The following is a 20,907-nucleotide window of genomic DNA, read 5'->3' on the forward strand; positions in this document are numbered from 1 at the left end:
AAAAGTTTCCACAATAAAAGTAAAAGGCTAATGTCACTGAATATATAAAGTCCTCTTTAACTAGATGAGGGAGTTTCTAGTCTGGTTTGTAGAGAGCTTCCAAGTCACTCAACTTCGCAAGAAGAAAAAGCTGGACATTTGAAAACTGTTTAGCTTTAAATTCATCAGAGAATTGAGATCACAGGAAAAGCCACCAACCCAAAACTGTCCAAACTCTGAAAAAAAAATCACAATTTATCAAACTTGCAGGAGCAGAAGTCATCTCAAAAACCTGTACCTGGTGGTGCCAGTGACTGATGGTCATTTTGGAGTCTGCTCTCATTGTGACTTCTGAGTATTGCACTAACCTGTACCTCAGCCCTACACCACCATCATAAGCTTGGTATGTTTGAATCCATTGAAGTGTTTATCTTAGATGTTGTTTGTGTATCCAAGTAAAATGAAATAACTGAAAACTTTAATCTTTTCTCCATCAGTCATGGTGTACTTAATGATTCCACTTGGAAGATTTGTATTTTCTTGATGTTGAAATATAATCCATTTTGCTTAAAGTTGAGAGAACAAAATACGTTTTGGCAGAGTTATGACTCGAACATTTACACCTTGAAAATCTTTCACCAAGGTAGGAAGCTATAGTGGCCTGTTGGGTAGGGAATTGTATTAGAAACCTGAAAGTGGACACTTTGAATTCACCAAATGCTCTGAAACAGACACACAATCCTTTCCCATAGAATTTACAGTGCTTGACAATCTGCTGGAGGGACAGCTCTGAGTTGGATCCAACTCAAAGACAATTCTTTTTTAATTCAAAGGTCATTATATGTATAATATAAAAAGCAGTTGCCATTGTATAAATTCTGACTCATGATGACCCCATGTGTGTCAAAGCAGAACTCCCCTCTAGGAGGTTGCAAAGGGCTGATTTTCCCAAAGACCTTTCTTCTGAGGACTTTGACAGACAGACAGACACACACACACACACACACACACACACACACACACACACAAAAGAAAAAAAATTAAATTTAAATTTAATTTAAAATGGTGAAATGCAACAACATTCGGATTTCTATGCCTATATACTTTTTTAAACTTCACCTTTTTCCAAAAATTTTACATCGATTTACTTAAAAATTTTGTATTCATTGATTTGCACACTGGACCTTTCCATTTCCTTTTATCCACCCCTCCCTCCATCCATCAAATTGTATGACTCTATTATTACCCCACCCATCCTCACACCTCTGCTCTCCCCAATCCCCCTTAGATCCTCATACACATTTTACTAGTTACCTATTTCTACAATAATGGTCTTACACAGTATTTGTCCTTAAGGGACTGATGTTCTCCAGTCCCTCCCAAGTTAGTTAGGTAGTGATTTACAAAATCATTGCTCCAGGATGCTGCATAGTATTCCATCGTGTGAATGCATCATAATTTCTCAATCCATTCGATTGTAGTTGCACATCAGGGCTGTTTCCATGTTCTTGTGATGGTGAATAATGCTGTTATGAACACTGGTATATATGTTTGTGCCTCAGTTCTCATTTTCTCAGGTTATGTTCCAAGCAGTGGAATACCTGGGTCATATGGAATTTCTTTGTTCAGCTTTTTGAGGAAACACCAAATTGCCTTCCAGACTTATATACTTTTCTCACAAATTACTTCCTTGTTCCTCAACCACTCCAGAATGAAAACAGAGAATATACAGAATTCTTGAAGAAGCAAAACCATTGGTAGTTTCAATAAGTTTCTTTAAATGTATCAATAGTCACTGTATTTTCAAAACTGCTTTGCATCTTAGCATAGAATGTTTCTAGCCCAATTGTCCAGCGGCTGAAACTGGAAAATGTAAATTGTTTTCCCCTACTTAGAGTGAACAGATTTCATATGTATGCAGAAAATGTGGAGCCAAGAAAGCTATTCATTTCCGTATCTCTAAGTAGGCAGTATGAGCCTGACAAGGAAGGGCGAGAAAGGGATATAAAATCACCATCAAAGATTCATGCTGAGGAAACTCTCCTTGATAGTTACATGGAGACAGGAGTATAAGAGGGGTTTCTTCCTAGGTGGAAAGAGGTGATAATTAAAGATAATTTGTAGAAGAAAATTAATAGTGATGGACTTGAATCCTTTATAGCAAATGTAAATTTCAAAGCAATTTTGTGTGGAGAAGTAAAAAGCTATAATATATGGCTGAGTGGTATAGGCTGACAGTAATGGTCCTCTGGTGCAATGAGTTATTAAAGACTTTCATCCTGTGGTTTTCAATAATGAAAAGGAGGCATTTTCTGAGATATGTCTCTTGTGTTGATTTAGCTCATTAGATCAGTAGGTTATCTCAACAGCTGCACAGAAAAGGTTAAATTTGCTAACCAAAAAATAAAAAAAGAAGACTGAAATGTGAGAAACACTATTTTAGAAAGAAGTATTATTTCCTCTTTGATACTAAGTAATCATGACCATAGGGAACTCTGGTGTCCTGGTGGTAGGAAGTTGTGCTGCAATTCTGGAGGCACACAGTTTGAATCCACCAGCTGCTCCACAGGAGAAAGATGGACAATTTCCTCCTCAATGCCTCTGAAAACCCACCGGAGGGTCAGGCTCCAACTCGATGGTACACAACAATTTTGACCATAGGTAAGCAGTTTAATTACTCTGGGATTTGGTGTCCTCATCTTGTCCAAGAATTTTCTAAGTCCTAAAAGTCTGTGATTACATTTACTGGAATTCCAAATTTGTCTGTTAAGAGTTGCAACTCAGAGACCAATGGATAATAGAAGGAAATGGTGATGGACCCTCTGTCATCTTTGTTATTATTGCAGTGTTTGAGACCATTCCTCTGGCTATTATGTAATTTTGTCCCACTGAGAGTTTTTCTCATTATCTCTAACACTGTATTAAATAAATCTTGATGCCCTTTTTCAATGATAGGTCTTTTCTGTTGCTTAGTTTAGATTTTGCACTTTTAAATAAATAGAATGCCATTCCTCTGCACTCAAATCTTCAGTGCTCTTCCATCACCATTCTATTTGAATTACTAAATTACCATAATGTATAGTTGAGAAGGGAAATGCTTTATAAAATTAATAGTTATTTAGAAAATAAGTTTTTTCTAAAATAAGTTATTCTTGCTCATTTATCATAATAAATGAGCTTAGAAATTCAGCTTGTCAATTCATATAAAATGTATTTTTTAATTTTATATAAATTAAGCATATTTCTAGATAAAATGAACAGCTACACAATGCTGTCATCAGTGTTAATTGTTTTAGGGGCTTTTGTTTTATTTTTGCTTTTTTCTTTTGTCAAGGATTTGCCAGATTTGTCTTTTCAGAGAATAAGCTTATGATTTTATCTTTTCTCCTGCTTTTATCTTCAATAATTTCTTCCTTCTACACTATTTTATCAATTCTGTACTCTTTTTGGAGTTTCTTGAAATAAAAACATTTATGTTTGTTTGTAGCTCATCTTTTCAATTAATTTAAAATCATAAATCGAATTATCTTTTTTTGCCTTTTTATTTGTATCCCATAAGCCTTCGCATGTTGTTTGTCATTGAGTCAAGTATGACTCACAGCAACCCTGTGAAGAATGCATCTAAACCCTGACCTCTCCTATGCCATCCTTATCACCTCTGACATGCTTGAGGCCATTGCCGTAGTTACTGTGTCAATCCATCTTGTGGAGGGTTATCCACTCTTTCGCTGAACCTTTCCAAGCATGATATCCTTTTCCAAGCAAGAACCCCTCCAAACAACCTGGTCAAAGTAAGTGAGGTGAAGCTTTGCCATCCTTGCCTGTAAGGAGCATGCTGGTTGTGATTTCTCTAAGACATAGCTCTTTGTTTTATTGGCAACCCAGGAGATAGTCAGTACTCACCGCCAACTTCACAACTTGAAAAGCATCAATTCTTCTTCTGTGCATAATAATGTATTGAAAACATCATGACCCGAATCAGATGTGCGTTAGTTTTCAAACTGACATTGTTGCTTCTTACTACTTTAGAGAGGTCTGTGACAGTAGACTTTCCCTATGCAATGCTGTTGTTGTTGATTGCCTTCGAGTCGAGCACAACTATAGCGACCCTATGAACAAAAGGTCTGAAGCCCTTCTACAACTATCCATTTATCAAAGTTCATAGAGTTTCCGGAGGCAAGTTGTTTAGGAAGTGGATGCCACTCCTCCTGATTTCCTGACTGCTAACTCCTGGCCATTAGGATGTTGATTGTGGATCGGAAAAAGATCTCATTTTTTTTGGTCCATTCTGTGGTATTTTTTTAACATTTATTTTTTCATGGCATTCTGGTGGCCTAGTAATAAGAAGCTGTGCTTTAATTCCAAAGACACAATGTTCAAATCTACCAGCTGCTCTCTGGGAGAAAGAGGGGCAAATTCCTCCAGTGTTGTTTATTGCCTCTAAAAATGCTGGAGGGCAAGCTATGAGTTGACTCTGATTTGAGGGTAAACAACAACAATATACAAGTTTGTATGCATTACTTGGAACTTTCCTCAGAGATAAAACAAAAAGGATATAATCCCGATGCAAATTTTTCCTAATTTTAAATCATGCAATGTTCCCTTGCTCTGTGCTGGCAAAAGCTTCTTTATATTAAGTACAGGTTTCAGATGAGCATAATTAAATGTTCTGGATTCCCATTCTTTTCAATGTTAGTCCTAATTTGTTATCATCTATACAGTCAAATGCTTTTGCATAGTCAATAAAACACAAAAGGATTCTCTGTTTTCACCTAGGATCCATCTGACACCAGTAATGTTATCCCTCTTCTAAACCCTGTGATTTTGTAACAGAGACTCTGTATATAAGAATGTGGTATCAAGATAGGAGGAAGACTCACCAACAACGTGCAGTATGCAGATGACACAACCTTGATTACTAAAAGTGGGAAGGATTTGAAACTCTTGTTGCAGAGGGCAAAGATTGCAGCCTTCAATATAGACTGCATCTCAACATCAAGAAGACAAACCTCCTCACCAATGAATCAACAAGCAACATCATGATAAATGGACAAAAGATTGAAATTTCCAATAATATTGTCTTACTTCAATCCACGATCAACAACCCTTAAAATTAGGAGCTAAGGAGACATACTGCATCTACTGTCAGAAACCTCCCGTATTACTGGTGAGCAATGATGTTAGTTTGAAGACTAATGTGTGTTTGACTAAAGTCATGATCTTTTTAATCACTTATTATACATCTGATACCTGGAAAATGAATAAAGATAACAAAAGAAGAATTGATGCCTTTGATATGTGGTTTTAGAGAAAAGTACTGAATATCCCACAGACTGCCAAAAGAACAAACAGATATGTCTTGGAGAAGGTGCAGTCAGAGTGCTTCTTAGAGGTGAATATGATATACTTTGGGCATGTTGTTAGGAGAGGTTATTCTTTGGAGAGGAACATCATGCTTGGAGGTGTAGGATTAGCAAAAGAGAGGAATATCCTCAATCAGATGGGTTGACACAGTGATTGCTGCAATGGGCTCAAGTCTGTCAGAGATGATGAGTACAGCACAGAATAGGCCAGGATTCAGATCTGTTGTTTATAATGTCTCTATGAGTCATATTCAACTTGAAGGCACCTAACAACAACACAGAAATCATTTTGTGTTTTGTGAATAAAAACGCTGTTACACATTCCTTTTCTGGTCTCTATTTATTAAATTTTTTCTGCTTAATGCACAAGTTAAGATTTACTCTCAAATGTGGAAAAGTAATTGTGACAAAGTGTATCTTTGTCTTTCTCCTAAGTTTCGAACCATTAAGTATGATGTCAGCTGTGGAGGTTGTTCATAATGTGCCCTTTAGGAAATTAAAGGAGCCCTGGTGGTACAACAGGTAAGCAATTGGCTGCTAAGTTAAAGGTTGACAGTTCAAATCTACCAGTCACTTGCAGGAGAAAGTGTTGGCAGTCTGCTCCATAAAAGTTTATGGTCTTTGAAACCCAGTAATGTGGTCTGTCCTCCAAGGTCACTATGAGGCAGAACTCATTCTGGAACAGTGAATGATAGTTTATTAAGTTAATAAATGGGTATTTTCCTTTTTAAAATTTTTTTTAATTTATACTGGTTTGCTCTCAAAGTTCATATACATTGTGTTTCATACTATTCTCCATTCATATTGTGTTTCATACAATTATTCCCATGCCTTGCTTGCTGAAACTAAGGAGGACCTGAAATGCTTGCTGCAGAGGGTCAAAGACTGTAGTCTTCAGTATGGATTGAGGCTCAATGTCAAGAGGACAAAGATTCTCACCACTGGACCAATTGGCAGCATGAGGATGGATGGTGAAGAGAGTGAGGTTGTTAACAACCTTAGTCTGCTTGGCTCCACAGTCAACAAACACTCTTGGCACCAGTAGCCAGGGAATCAAAAAACATATTGCCATGGGAAAGTCAGCTGTTAGGGACCTCTCCAGGGTGCTGAAGAGCAATGGTGTCACGCTGGAGACTAAGGTGCATCTGACACAGGCTATGGTCTTTGCAATCACTTGTTATACATTGGACAACGAGTTGGACAATGACTAGGGAGGATAGAAGGAGAAATGATGCCTTTGAGCTGTGGTGCTGGAGAAGAGTATTGAATGTACCATGGACTGCCAAGAAAACAAACAGATTCATCCTGGGGAGGGTTAAAACAGCTTGTTCCTTGGAGGCAAAGATTCTGGGGCTTCGTCTGACATACTTTGGACATGTTATAAGGAGGGAGAGGTCCTTGGAGAAGGACATCATGTTTGGGAGGGTGGAGGGACGGCGCAAGAGGGGAAGACCCTCTATGAGGCAGATTGGTTCTGCGACTGGAGTAATCAGGATGGGAGTATCAGAGACAGTGCGGTTGGCTCAGGGTAGAGCAGGGTTTAGGGCTGTTGTACATAGGGTCGTTATGAGTCACAAGCAACTCGACGGCACATAACAACAACAAAAACATTGTGTTTTATAAAATCAATCCCCATTGGACCTTGCCCATTATTACTCAATCTTTTCAGGTCCCTGCCAGATCATTCCCATTTCCTTCATCCCTTCCCTTCACACGCCAAGCTGTGCCACCTTGTAGTTTTATTTCTACCCAACCTAACCCCTCTGCTCCCATTCCTTCACCCCCTTGAGTTTATATATATGTTTAACTAGTTATTCCCCGATATCTAGTGGATAGAGTAACATAAATCCACGGAACTTGCCTATCCCTAATAGGATCACAGAGATACTCTAACCTTCAACGGTAGGCAAGCTTAACATTGGGAGATCTAGGGAAACCTACAGAGACAAAAATTTATTAGAAAAAATAATAACAATATGTTACTGTTGTTATTATGTGCCATCAAGTCGCCTGTGAGTCATAGCGACCCTATGTACAACAGCTCTGAAGCCTGCCTTGTTCTGAGCCAGTCTCACTGACTCTGACACACCTACCCCCGTTGCCTAAGTTACTGTATCAATCCATCTCATTCAAGGCTTTCCTCTCTTGCTCTGTCTCTCTACCTTTCAGAGCATGATGTCCTTCTCCAAGGACTGGTCTCTCTTGGCCACATGCCCAAAATATGTGAGATGGAACTTCAAAAGCCTAGCCTCCAAGGAGAAACTTGGTTTCACTCTCTCCAAAACAGAACTGTTTGTTCTTTTGGTGGTCTATGGTATGTCCAAAACTCTTCTCCAGCACTACAACTCAAAGGCATCGATTCTTCATCTGTCATCCTTAGTCATTGTCCAGCTCTCTAATGAAAAGCAAGTAATTGTAAAAACCATGTCCTGGATCAGGTGCACCTTAGTCTCTAGACTGACATTGTTGCTTCTCAGTGCTCTAGAGAGGTCCCTAACAGCAGATTTTCCTTGTTAATTCCTAGTGAACAGAACCCCATACCCACAAAGGAGAGGAGGATGTAACTAAGACAGTTTAATCCTCTTCCTCATGGAGAAGATGAACACCTGAGTGATTCTTTATCCAGACAGCGGAGAGACTGTGAAGAATTATCCAGGGGTGGAGTGGAGGCAAAAAATCAAGATGGACAATCTCCTTTCATGTGATTAACTGCCTCTGAAAACCCACCGAAGGTCAGTTATGGGTCGATTTTGATTCGATGATACATAATAACAATTGAAGAGCAGAAATAGAATGCACAGACTATGAACACAGTTAAGGATCAGAACAAGGAAACTCAATGTGAGAAGAACTGATGAAAGGCATGGCTAATGCAATTAGTAAACAGGAACAGGATATGCAAAACAGTTCAAAAGGGAAGGGGACCAGGGAGCAGGGGTTGGAGGGAGGAGGAGGGGAACCACTAGAGCAGTAGAGAGTAGAAAAATGATTAGGGGCATGAAAGAACAGGCAAAATGCAATGGGGATTTGATGAGAAGAGGTGAGAAAAGACATTGATTAAGTAATGAATAGTAATTAATCCTACAAAGCACAATGTATATGAGTGATTGTATGAAACTAGTAAGGAAAAAGAAAGTTCTTTCTAGTACAAGTTTTTTGAAAACTTTTTGTCATAAACACGTGTTGAACTTTGTGAAATGATTTCTGCTTCTGTAGCTACAAAATTCACAACCTGTTTTCTTGAAATTCTGCCACCTAATGATTTTGATATTTGCTTTTAGTTAGTTACAAGAGTCAGATAAAGGAAAGAAAGGTTTTTATTCAGGTAAAAGTTTTTGGTATTATCCTGTGGAGAAGTCTCTTTCCCTGGGGAGTAGGCGGTTATTGTTAAAAAGATCCAGAGAGGTTGTGGAGGCACTGTGGCGATGTCTGGAAATGCTGCTGCTATTATGTGCTATGGAGTGGGCTCCAGCTGCCGCACAGAGTGAAAACATAACCGTTTCAGCTGCGTCTTCACAGTCATGGCTGTGTGCGTTTGTGCCCTTTGTCTCAGGCCCTGTCTCAATCCTTCTCCGTGAGTGTCTATCTCTTTTACTGACTTTCTCTTTGCCAAGTATGATGACCTTCTCCAGGGACTGGCTTCTAGAAAAAAAAAAAACAAAAAAACCAAACCACCAAAATATGTGAAACAAACTCTCAACATCTTTGCTTCTAAGAAACACAGGCTGTACACACTTTCCAGTATATACTTCTTTGTTCTTTTGACAATTCACAGCATAATTGTGATTATATGCCAACATTGCAACAGAAAGACATTAATTCTTTAGTCTTCTTTATTCATTGTTTATGTTTCATATGTATGTGAACAACTAAAATTGAAGGAACTTTGGTGGTACAGTGCATTTCATATTACTCTGCTAACAAATAAGTTAGTGATTTGAATCTACAATCCACTTGGATGAAAGATGGACAGTGTCTTTGCATAAAGATTTATATCCTTGAGACCTCAATATCAGTTAGATAGAATTGACTTGTGTGTGTGTGTGTGTGTGTGTGTGTGTGTGTGTGTGTGACAGTGGTTTGATTCTGGGGAAGAGTTGGGTCAAACCAAACTCACAGCCAACTAACCCATTCTGCTTCATGGTGACCCTCAGTCAGGGTCCCAGTGCTGTAAATCTTAATGGGAGAAGATTGCATATCTTTCTCCAATGGTTTCCAACCACAACAAATTAATGTCTCTTTGGTTAGCAGTACAAAGAACTTAAAAGTTAGTTGTCAGGACCATAGGAGATTTTTCCCTTTCCTCACTGGAAAAATGAAGAAACAAGTGGGTTGCAGGAAGGAAATTCCAAGAAGGTATTAGGACCCTCTGTATTGGGGGTGGAGGTGATCAAAGACCAGGATTTAACACTCTCAAATGTAGTCATCACTCAACTTCTAGCGATTTGCTAGAATTAGTAGTGGATATAGATCAGTGGTGATTAATTATATAAGACACAATGTAGGGGAATGATCGCATGAAACTCAATGTGATGAAGAAAATAAATTACTAGTGAAGTGAGTGAGAGGCTCTTGGGCGTATAGCTTCCAGTGGTTCTGCTCCAGGCAAGTAGATTTTAAGTTCTCTAACTCTGGATGTGTCTGTCTCCAGACTTTGAGGTGAATATATTACCTGGGATTTTAGTTTTATGCTGGGTTCCAGAAAAGTTTTTGATGACTAATTTGTTCAGTTTTCTTATCATAATGACAAAGGACTCAAAAAGTTTAAAAATAAAAGGCAAATTAATTCTATCTCATGGTGTCTCCATGTGTACAGAAGAGAACTGGATTCTACTGGATTTTCATGATGATGAGATTTAAGAAATGAATACGAGGTTTTCTCTCAAGGAGGTGCCTCATCATAGTTTTGAACTGCCAGTCTTTCAGTTAGCAGTCAAGTACTTTACCAGTTGTGCTATCCAAAGGCTGTTATGACTTTAAGGTCCCTACACTCCAGCCAATTATTCTCTACAGGTCACAGAAAAAGGAAAACTCTTCCAATAATTTCCATTTTAAAATCTGTATGTGTTCCATTATTGCTACAAAAACTCCATCTTCTGATGTGTTGGTGTTCGACTATACAAAGCACCCTGCTAAACCAGACCCAAGTGGAGAATGTAATCCTGATCTTCGCTTAAGAGGCCACCAAAAGGAGGGCTATGGCCTTTCCTGGAATTCTAATCTGAGTGGACATCTCCTCAGAGCATCTGATGACCATACTGTCTGCTTATGGGATATAAATGCTGGACCAAAGGAAGACAAAATTTGGATGCGAAAGCGATCTTCAACGGCCATTCGGCTGTTGTAGAGGATGTGGCCTGGCATCTGCTGCACGAGTCTTTGTTTGGCTCCGTTGCTGATGACCAGAAACTCATGATATGGGACACCAGGTCCAACACCACCTCCAAGCCTAGCCACCTGGTGGATGCCCACACAGCTGAGGTCAACTGCCTGTCCTTCAATCCCTACAGCGAGTTCATTCTGGCCACTGGCGCTGCTGATAAGACTGTAGCTTTATGGGATCTGCGTAATTTAAAACTAAAGCTTCACACCTTTGAGTCTCATAAGGATGAGATTTTCCAGGTCCACTGGTCTCCACATAATGAAACCATTCTTGCTTCAAGTGGTACTGATCGCCGCCTCAATGTGTGGGATTTAAGTAAAATTGGAGAAGAACAGTCTGCAGAAGATGCAGAAGATGGACCTCCGGAGCTTCTGTTTATTCATGGAGGACATACTGCCAAGATATCAGATTTTAGTTGGAACCCCAATGAGCCTTGGGTTATTTGCTCCGTGTCTGAGGACAACATCATGCAAATATGGCAAATGGCTGAAAACATTTACAATGATGAAGAGTCGGATGTGACAACATCGGAACTGGAGGGGCAAGGATCTTAAATCCAAAGTCCAAGAGACCTATCTGTTGAATGCTTGCCTTCTTGTATAGTAGGAAGCCTGATTGGGTGGCATGGCATTCTTTACCCCTGAGTCTAGCACTTTCAAGTGAGCTATTGCGTTCTGTATCATATTATAGCTATTAGGAAAGAAAGGAATGCTGCTTATGAAAGTGCATCCGATTTGTTTAAGATACAAGTAGCAGGGTACTGCCTTTGATTCCACTGTTTTAAGTCCTCATTTTCTCAAACTAAGTGCTTGCTGTTCCCAATATGCAAAAATAACTTTTACACTTTCCTCTCCAATACTTCTTGATTGGCTTTGCAGAAATAAAGTTTAAAAATTAAAAAAAAAACAAACCAAAATTGTATGTGTTCTATTTCAATCCCAGGTGATATGTACTCATAGATATGTAAAGTTGAACAGTTGAAATAACTTTATGAGATAGAAACATAGCTATAAAAATAATATAAAATAATAGAAATAATATAAAAATAGGGAGTTCTCGTGGCTTAGAGGCAAGAAGCCGTGCTGCAATACCAAAGGGTCCTGGTTTGAGGCCACCAGCTGCTCAGCAGGAGAAGAATGAGCAATTTCTTACTGTGAGATTAACTGCTTCTGAAAACTCACTGGAGGGTCAGCTATGGGTCGGTTCCAATTCTATGGTACACAACAACAACAACAACAAACAACGTAAATAATATTATTTGTATTCTCAAAGCATTAAGATATTTCAGAACGTGTACTGGTAGGTAGAGGTGGTATATGAAAAGGTCCCTGCATGGAAGGTACAGTCCCTTTAGGGTAATCCATTAATAGCATTTTTAAGTTCAAGATGCAGCCCATAGGGAATTTCATGCCAACCCCAAAAGTGCCACTTCTCTGTTGGTTCAAATTCACTGGTGACTGAGAGAAAGAGAAAAGCGATTGCCTTACTTAAAATTTACAGCCTACTAAAAAGCCGCTGGAGGGTTATGAGTTGGTTCCAACTAACAGCAATAAGTTTGTACTTTGTGTCAAGTGCATGGCTTATCTTGCCACTAAACTCTTAGAAACAAAAGCACAGCAAAGGAAAACATATTTTCTAAAACAAAGGCAATATATAAAGATGTATTAAAACATATGGAGAAATGCAAACACACTCACCAGGGTAAAGAGTTGCAGAGAATTTATCTTGTCTTTCACCTGGCGTATGTTCACAGATAAAAGTGGTTTTGGTTCATTGAAATATGGTTTACAGTTTAAATTTGTAACATAGTATTTTCTGTTGAACAAATGTGTTAGTTAATTGGTGTGTTTTAGCTTAAATCTAGAGTGCTCAAGTATCAGCTCTTAGAATGTATTTACTTGATGTAGTTTTTAATGCAAAAGTCATTAGACAAAAAGATGAAGGCGTCATGTTTTTAAAAAAATATGCTTTATAAAGAGTTGTTCTGGAAAAACATCATCAACTGAGCATTTCCTGTGTGAGGCAGCTTGGTAATTACTTACAGTTTTGTTTGTTTTTTTCTCTTAAAGTCTAGAATCCACTCTTTAGTGTTTATATTTCCTTCAAAGCAATGCACAATCTTAGTGCACTTTCAATTTCCAGGGCTTTCCTCCCTCCTAGACTCTGCTAATACCTATGCAGAAACTGCCTGCAGTTTTAGTGCATATTATTGTGGAAATTATTTCATTTTCATAAACATACTTTAACACTAAACACAAATATTCTCACTGCTTTGCTATTTCTTTATACACATCCCTACTTCCTTCTTGATATTTAGATTTTCTCAGACATAGTCTATAAGCTAAACACATTCTAAGTCAAAATTCACCAGTAAATGTCAATTTGCATGAGTGTAGAATTCTAGAATCAAAGTATTTTCCTGAAGAAAAAAAATATTTTCAGGATTTTATTTCATTGTCTTCTAATATTCAACATTCTCGAATACATATCTAGTGCTAACTTGTGATATTCAAGTTATTTTCATTTGAGTTCCTTTAGAAACAGATTCTGAAAAAAAGATTGTGGGGGACTCATTCACTTATTAGGAGACTGCAGGAGACACTGATAACAAAGTGAGACAGGAAAGGAAATTGTCATTGTGTTAATTCCAAGTTAGGATGACTTCATGTGTGACTGAGTAGAATTACTCCATAAGATTTTCTTCCCTGTCATCTGTACAGAGGCAGGTATCTTTTCTTCCAAGAAGCAGTGGGTAGCACTACCCACCTTTTAAGTTACCAGCTTATTGGAAACCATTTGCATCACACAGTCAAAAGACTTAAAATTTCAGAGTTGGTATGAACAAGGAGAAAACCTCCCAGTATTCTCATGTCCCCGTTTTTGTCAGGAGGTAATATGGCAGGGAATTTTTGTAGGTGGATTGGTAAAGTTCTTCTTAACCTACACATGTACACTTGTATACTACCTGCACACTTGTAGGCTGAGTCCAGAATGTTAGCTCTGGCCAGGAGCCTACCAAGCAATGGACTTTGTGCCTAAAATCTGCCTAAGAATAAATGGTAAGAAACCCAGTAGAAATTGTGGATTAAAAACATTTCTGCATATTAACACCAAGCTGGAAGGAAAGGTAATCATATAAGGTAATTCTTGCTAGCTTGCCATACATATGTCAATGAAGTCATTACTAGCTCAAGTTAAACAGCACTATGAAAAAGTTTGCTTCTATTGGGAACATACCACACCTTTTAGGACTTTTTCATCTTCCACTACTGTCATTTTAAGCATTTCCAGCAGAGGAAGGGGAGGGAGAGAAAAAATATGTTGTATATTTAATATATGGTGACTGAATCCCATTTTTATCATCACTCGTAGAGGAGATGGAAACTCATAAGGTATGAGTTATCACTCACCTCCTCATTCACAGACATAAAAACATAGAAATGTCATCCAACATTTAGGCAAGATATACATACTAAGACTGGCAGAAAACAATGAATCATCCCAATAACTCCTATGTTCTTTCCCACAATAAAACTGTTTGATTGAGGGAGCAATAGAGGTTAATGGGATAAAAATTCTTCATTCTACCTAATTTAATCTTTGTATTTGTTTGGTTTAAAAATGTTTCCTAGTATTTTGGGTGTTCACACAGCTATAGGAACCAATAAGAAAGACTTTAACACTCTCTGTGCAGGTGGAATAGACTCTTCTCATAGCTATCAAGTAGAAACCAACACCTAGCTGATCCTCTACTGGGTTTCCAAGGCAGTAAAGTGCATAGCAGGAGACTGTACCTCTTTCTCTCACAGAGTCACTGCTGGGTTTGAGCCACCAGAGTGTACTGTCTTTGGATTAAAATTGTGAATCCTTATAGACTGTGCTACCAGAACACTTGCTCAAGGAACAGGGCATTAAGTTAGGTAGTTTTATGGTTCAAGAGTTGAATTTGGGGAACCATAAAACATTACAAACTTTCTGAACAATAATCTTTAAAATAAGCTTTAAAAAGGAATTTTTTAAATGTTATTGTGTGGAGACAGGGAAATTAACTCCGATAAATGTCGACAGTTTTAGAGGAGCTTTGGGCCTTTTGTTCATAGGGTCGTTATGAGTTATGCTCAACTTGAAGGCAATCAAAAACAACTATCTATCTATCTATCAGAAAGCTGGACAATAACTAGGGATAATAGAGAATTGATGCCTTTGAGTTGTGATGCTGGAGAAGAGTATTGAATATATCAAGGACTGCTACGAGAACAAACAGATTTGTCCCAGAGAGGGTGAAACCAGGCTGCTCCTTGGAGTCAAGGATTCTGAAGCTTCATCTGACATACTTTGGACATGTTGCAAGGAGGGACCAGAGCTTGGAGAGGGACGTCATGCTTGGGAGGGTGGAGGCATAGCGCAAATGAAGAATACTCCTGATGAGATGGATTGAGTCAGTGACTGGAGTAATGGGGGTAGGTGTGTCAGAGACAGTAAGATTGGTCCAAGACAGAACAGTTGCACGTGACTCGATGGCACATAACAACAACAACAACAATATGTATATTTGTGTATATATATCGTTTGTAATAGTTTTAAAATATATAATTCAGTGGCATTAACAATACAACCATAATATTTAGCTTGACAGTTGATCCTGACTTAGTAACCCTATCGAATATAGTAGAAGAAACAGATTCTTTAAGAAATGGCGCTGGCAAAATTAGATATCTATTTGCAAAAAGAGAAAGAAAGAAGCAAAACTCATATTTCACACCATACATACCTACAATTTAACTCAAGGTTGATCAAGGTGCTAGGGATAAAATAAATAAATGTAATAATCATTAGAGAAAATTTTGTAGCTGGAATCTATGGCAGTTCTCTGTCTATGTACTGTTCTAGTAATTTTTGAATGATCTTCAATAATATTTTGCTTTCAAGAAATACAGTGGCATTGTTCAGTAATTTCCATATTTTGTTGGATCACTTTTCTTACTAATGGAAATAAACATGGATTACCCCATCCCACCCCAGTCAGTGAGCCAGGTAGCTGTCCAAAATACTGAGGGTAATAATGTCAGTTTGAAGACTAAGGAGGGCCTGATTCAGGCCACGGTCTTCTTAATCACTTGCTATGCATTAGAGAGGTGGATAATGAATAAAGATGACAGAAGAATTGATGTTTTTGACTTATGGTGTTATAGAAGAGTCCTGAATATCCATGGACTGTTAAAAGAACAAACAGATATAACTGTTTCGGAAAAGGGCAGCCAAAGTGCTCCTTGGAGGCAAAATTGGTGAAGCTTCATCTTTCATACTATGGACATGTATTTAGGCAAAGCTATTCCAAAAGAAAGGAAGATCCCCAGTGAGATGGGCTGAGATGGTCACTTCAGCAATGGGCTCTACTGTCAGATATGATGAGAATGGCAACAGAAATGGTTCAGGTGGACTGTGTATAGGGTCACTTTAAGTCTTTCTCAACTTGACAGCACCTAAAAACAACAATCTAAGGAATAAATAGACTAGCAAATAACAAATAGATTATCAAATAATAATAAATAATAACAAATAATAAATAACAAATAACGAGCAACTAATAGACTATCAAAAATGCACAACCAGGAGAGGATAAAATGAATGAATGAGATTTCCAACAACTAAATCCTTATGTGTACCAAAAATTTCTCCAAAGTAGAGCTTATGTATAGGCTCAGGGAAAAAAATGGCAGTGACATATCTGATAAGGGCTCATATATAAAATGTATAGAAAACTCCAGTTTCTCAACAAAAAAAAGTCAATAAAGTTACAAAATAAAAAGAGGGTATGAAAAGACTCTTTAGCAAAGAAGACTTTGAGATGACCCACAGACACATGAAGAAATGATCAAGATCACTATTAGAGAAATGCAAGTCAAAACAACACAGAGACATTATTCATGCTAGGAATAATAGCCAAGTGCAACATGGAAGCAAATAAGAAGCTTTATGCAGTTAGATTGGAACTCTCATACACTGTTAGTAGGAATGCAAAAATGGTGTAACTCCTATGGAAAGAATTTTTTCATTTCCTGAAACAGTTAAAGATAGACATACCCTTTGATCCAGTTACTCTACTACTAAAAAGAAATCCTAAAGAAATAAGAGCTATGATATGAACACGTACACTTGCTTTTTTTTATTGCAGCATTATTATAATTCACAACAGCAAATGATAGGTAGAACCCAAATACTCATCAACAAATGCATAGATAGAGAAATTATAGTACATTCACACAACAGAGTATTATGTAACATTGAAAAACAATGAACAATATGTGAAATTCTGCAAACATAGATGAATATGGAGGCATTATGTGAGTTAAATAAGTAAGAACAAATACTGTATAAGACCACTGATATATATATTTTACACACACACACACTCTTATGTAAAATTAGAGAAGTTTACACATAAGAGAAAATTTAATGTGATTTCCAGAGAGAGCAAGGGGGATAAAGGGAGTAAAAAAATTAATTGATAGAAAAGAAAGAGTTAACTAGGGTAAGTGAAAGGAAGGACAATATGGAATGAATCAGACATTGTAATTCATACTGTTGAACAGAATGATTGATGGGAGAAAACCAATATGCTTGTAAGCTTTTAATAAAATCACAATTATAAAACAAAATGATGGTAATACCAAGAGCCAATATAATTCTCAATAGAGAAAGACTAAAAGCATTTTCCTTGCAAACAGGGATGCCTACTGTCATCAGTTCTATTTGATATTGTTTTGGAAGTGCTTGGTAGGGCAATATAACAAGAGCAAGAAATAAAAGGCATCCAGATTGGCAAGGAGATGGTTAAACTGTCTCTATATGCATATGTTCTTTTGTACATATACACCTGTGTTATGCAGATGACACAACCCTACTTGCTGAACCTGAGGAGGACCTGAAGCACTTGCTGCAGAGGATCAAGGACTGCAGCCTTCAATATGGATTGAGGCTCAATGTCAAGAAGACAAAGATTCTCACCACTGGACCAATTGACAGCATCAGGATGGATGGTGAAGAGATTGAGATAGTTAACAGTTTTAGTTTGCTTGGCTCCACAGTCAACACTCTTGGCACCTACAGCCAAGAAATTAAAAGATATATTGCGATGGAAAATTCTGCTGTCAGGGACCTTTCCAAAGTACTGAAGAGCAATGGTGTTACTCTGGAGACATAGGTACGCCTGATAGGAGCCATGGTCTTTGCAATCAGTTGTTATGCATCAGTGTGTTGGACAATGATTAGGGAAGATAGAAGGAGAATTGATGCTTTTGAGCTGTGGTGCTGGAGAAGAGTATTGAATATACCATGGACTGCTAAGAAAACAAACGGGTTTATTTTGGAGAGGGTTAAACAGGGCTGCTCCTTGGAGGCAAGGATTCTGAGGTTTTGTCTGACATACTTTGGACATGTTGCAAGGAGGGAGCAGTCCTTGGAGAAGAACGTCATGCTTTGGGTGGTGGAGGGACGACACAGGAGAGGAAGACCCTCTAGGAGGTGGATTGTTTCAATGACTGGGGTAATCAGAGTGGGTGTGTCAGAGACCATGAGATTACCACAGAACAGAGCAGGGTTTAGGGCTATTGTACATAGGGTCACTATGCGTCACAAGCGACTCGAAGGCACATAACAACAACAACAATATACATATGATATGATAGTGTACACAGACTCAACAAAACAAAACAAAACCGACTATTAGAGCTAGTAGAACAATTTAGTAGAGTGACAGACTATAAGATCATTATCCAAAAAGGAGTGAGATTTCCTTACAGTAACAAAGAGAACTCAGAGAAGGAAACCAAGAAAGCAAAACCATTTACAACATCCAACCAGAAATTGAGATACTTGAGAGTGAACCTAACTATAGATACAAAAGACCTATACAAAGAAAACTACAGAACATTTCTATGAGATACAATAAAAGACCTAAATAAATGGAAAAATGTGTCCTGTTCATTGGGAGGAAGATTCAATATTGTGAAAATGACAATTCTACCAAAAGCAATCTACATGTTCAGTGGCGACCCTATGAATGAAAGACCTCCATGCTTGTAAAACTTTGGTCAATCATTTGGTTTTTCAGAAGTGCTTTGCCTTTTCAGGGTCTTTTGCCTCTCTAAATAAATGACAATTTCAAGTTTATTTGAATGAATTCCAAGACAGTAGAAAGTCCAAAAGTATAAAGTTCAAAAGAGACAAACTGGGATCAAGCTTAGATGGCCTAGTCTATCTAAAGAGAGTGTCATATATAGCCAGAAACTCACAATCTGAAGAGGATAAAATTGATGAGTTGGACCTTCGAAAGTTTAAATCCTGTGAACATCAAAACTTTTTTCCCCAGCAGAATGAAGAGAAAACGAACTGATTGTTAAACAAATCATTTGGCAATACAATTTCAGATGAGGGTCTCATATGAAAAATTAGAGAATCCTAAAGGGTCTCCACAAGAAAAAGACTGATAACACAATTTCAAAATGCCCAAAAGACATGGAAAGAATTTTCACAGAGGAAGACATTTGAATGGCCAGGAGATAAGTGAAGAAATGCTCCAAATCACTGGCAATAAGAAAGATGAAAATCAAAACCAGAATGAGACCTCTCACTCCAGTAGCAGTGGCAAAGTTTAACAGGATAGCAAGTAATAAATGTTGACTAGGATGTGGAGAGATAGGAACCCTTATACATTGTTGGTGGTTTTGTAAAATATACAACTGTTCTGGAAGGCAATTTTCTCAGGAAGCTGATCATAGAAATTCCATATGACCCACCTATTTCACTGCTTGGAATATAACTTGAGAAAATGAGAACTGAAGCACAAATAGACACCAATGTTTACAGTAGCATCATTCACCATCGTAAGAACATGAAAATAGCCCAAATGTACAACCACAATCAGATGAATTGAGAAATTATGGTACATTCACACAACGGAATACTACACAGGATGTAGGATCAATGATTTTGTAGATCAGTAACTAATTTGGGAGGATTGGAGAGTATTATGTTGAATGAACTAACTCAGTCCCATAAGGAAAATTATTGTATAAGACAATTATTGTAGAAATAGATAACTAACAAAACATGTGAGGGAGGGGTAGCTGAAGGCTGCGAATGGGTGGGAATAATCATGGAGTTTCACAGATTGATGGCTGGAGGGTGGTGGTTTGGAGAGGTGAGAGAGAATTGGTGTGAGGGGCAATGTATACAACAAACTTTGTAGGTAAACCAGTGTAAAATTAAAAAAAAAAACCAAACAAACAATTGCAAGTAAAAAAAAAAATCAGAAATTATCAATTCCCAGAGAGAGTACGAAGTGTATATAGAATGATGTAGAAACAAGTAAAAAGATTAAGATACACTAATCTCCAGCATCATATTTCATGAAGCAATAACCTCTATTGTAATTATGTACTGTCATTTTTATCTAACTCCATCTCTTGATTAATATTTGTTTCTAATATTTCACAATTACAAATTTGTTGGTTGGTAAAACAAAACAACAAAGACCCACAACAAAACCAAAATGATGATGAAATTTGAAAGCATATACTTTGGGCTTGTTGTCCTGAGGAGCTAGTGCTTGGCAAAAATTACATCCGACTGGGAAAGGTAGAGAGTCTGCAAAAGAAAGACCCCCCGTGAGATGGATTGACACAGTGACTGTAACAGTGGGCATGGGCATGCCAAGAGACCATGGAGATGGAGCAGGAGAGCGCTAAGTTCTGATCTGTTTGTTGAGTCACTATGAGTCATATTTGAAAGCAGGAGTAGCATCCACTTTCTAAACAACATGCCTCTGGAAACTCTATGAACTTTGATAAATGACAATAGCTATAGAAAGGCTTCAGGCCTTTTTGTTCATAGGGTTGCTATGACTTAACAGCAATCAACAACAAACACGAGTCATAGGCACCAAACAACAACAACAATAATATAGTATGAAAGTCCTAAAGACACATCTTAAGTAATTCAATAATATTTAGGGATAAGTGATTCTATATCCAGAAGTATGCAATTCTTCATAGAATAGGCTTTAAATTAATAAAAAATATTTCAAATTGTCATATCTATACTGATCCTGTCTCACATTGTCCTTATGCAATTGTACAAATACTTTTAAAACAAACAAAAATAAAGACCATCCTGGCAAGG

The 20,907-nt window shown here is 37.7% G+C and overlaps 2 pseudogenes; one reads left to right on the forward strand and one right to left on the reverse strand.

Annotated features, from left to right (window-relative positions):
* LOC102849473 overlaps nucleotides 1-10,084 on the reverse strand; it is a 66,658-nt pseudogene extending 56,574 nt beyond the window's left edge.
* Nucleotides 10,085-10,404: 320 nt separating this feature from the next.
* On the forward strand, nucleotides 10,405-11,279 carry LOC102849882 (annotated as a pseudogene).
* Nucleotides 11,280-20,907: the final 9,628 nt, after the last annotated feature.

Source organism: Elephantulus edwardii, unplaced genomic scaffold (assembly GCF_000299155.1).
Source record: "Elephantulus edwardii isolate Elephantulus edwardi_28Jun2011 unplaced genomic scaffold, EleEdw1.0 scaffold00058, whole genome shotgun sequence".
Classification (NCBI taxonomy): domain Eukaryota; kingdom Metazoa; phylum Chordata; class Mammalia; order Macroscelidea; family Macroscelididae; genus Elephantulus; species Elephantulus edwardii.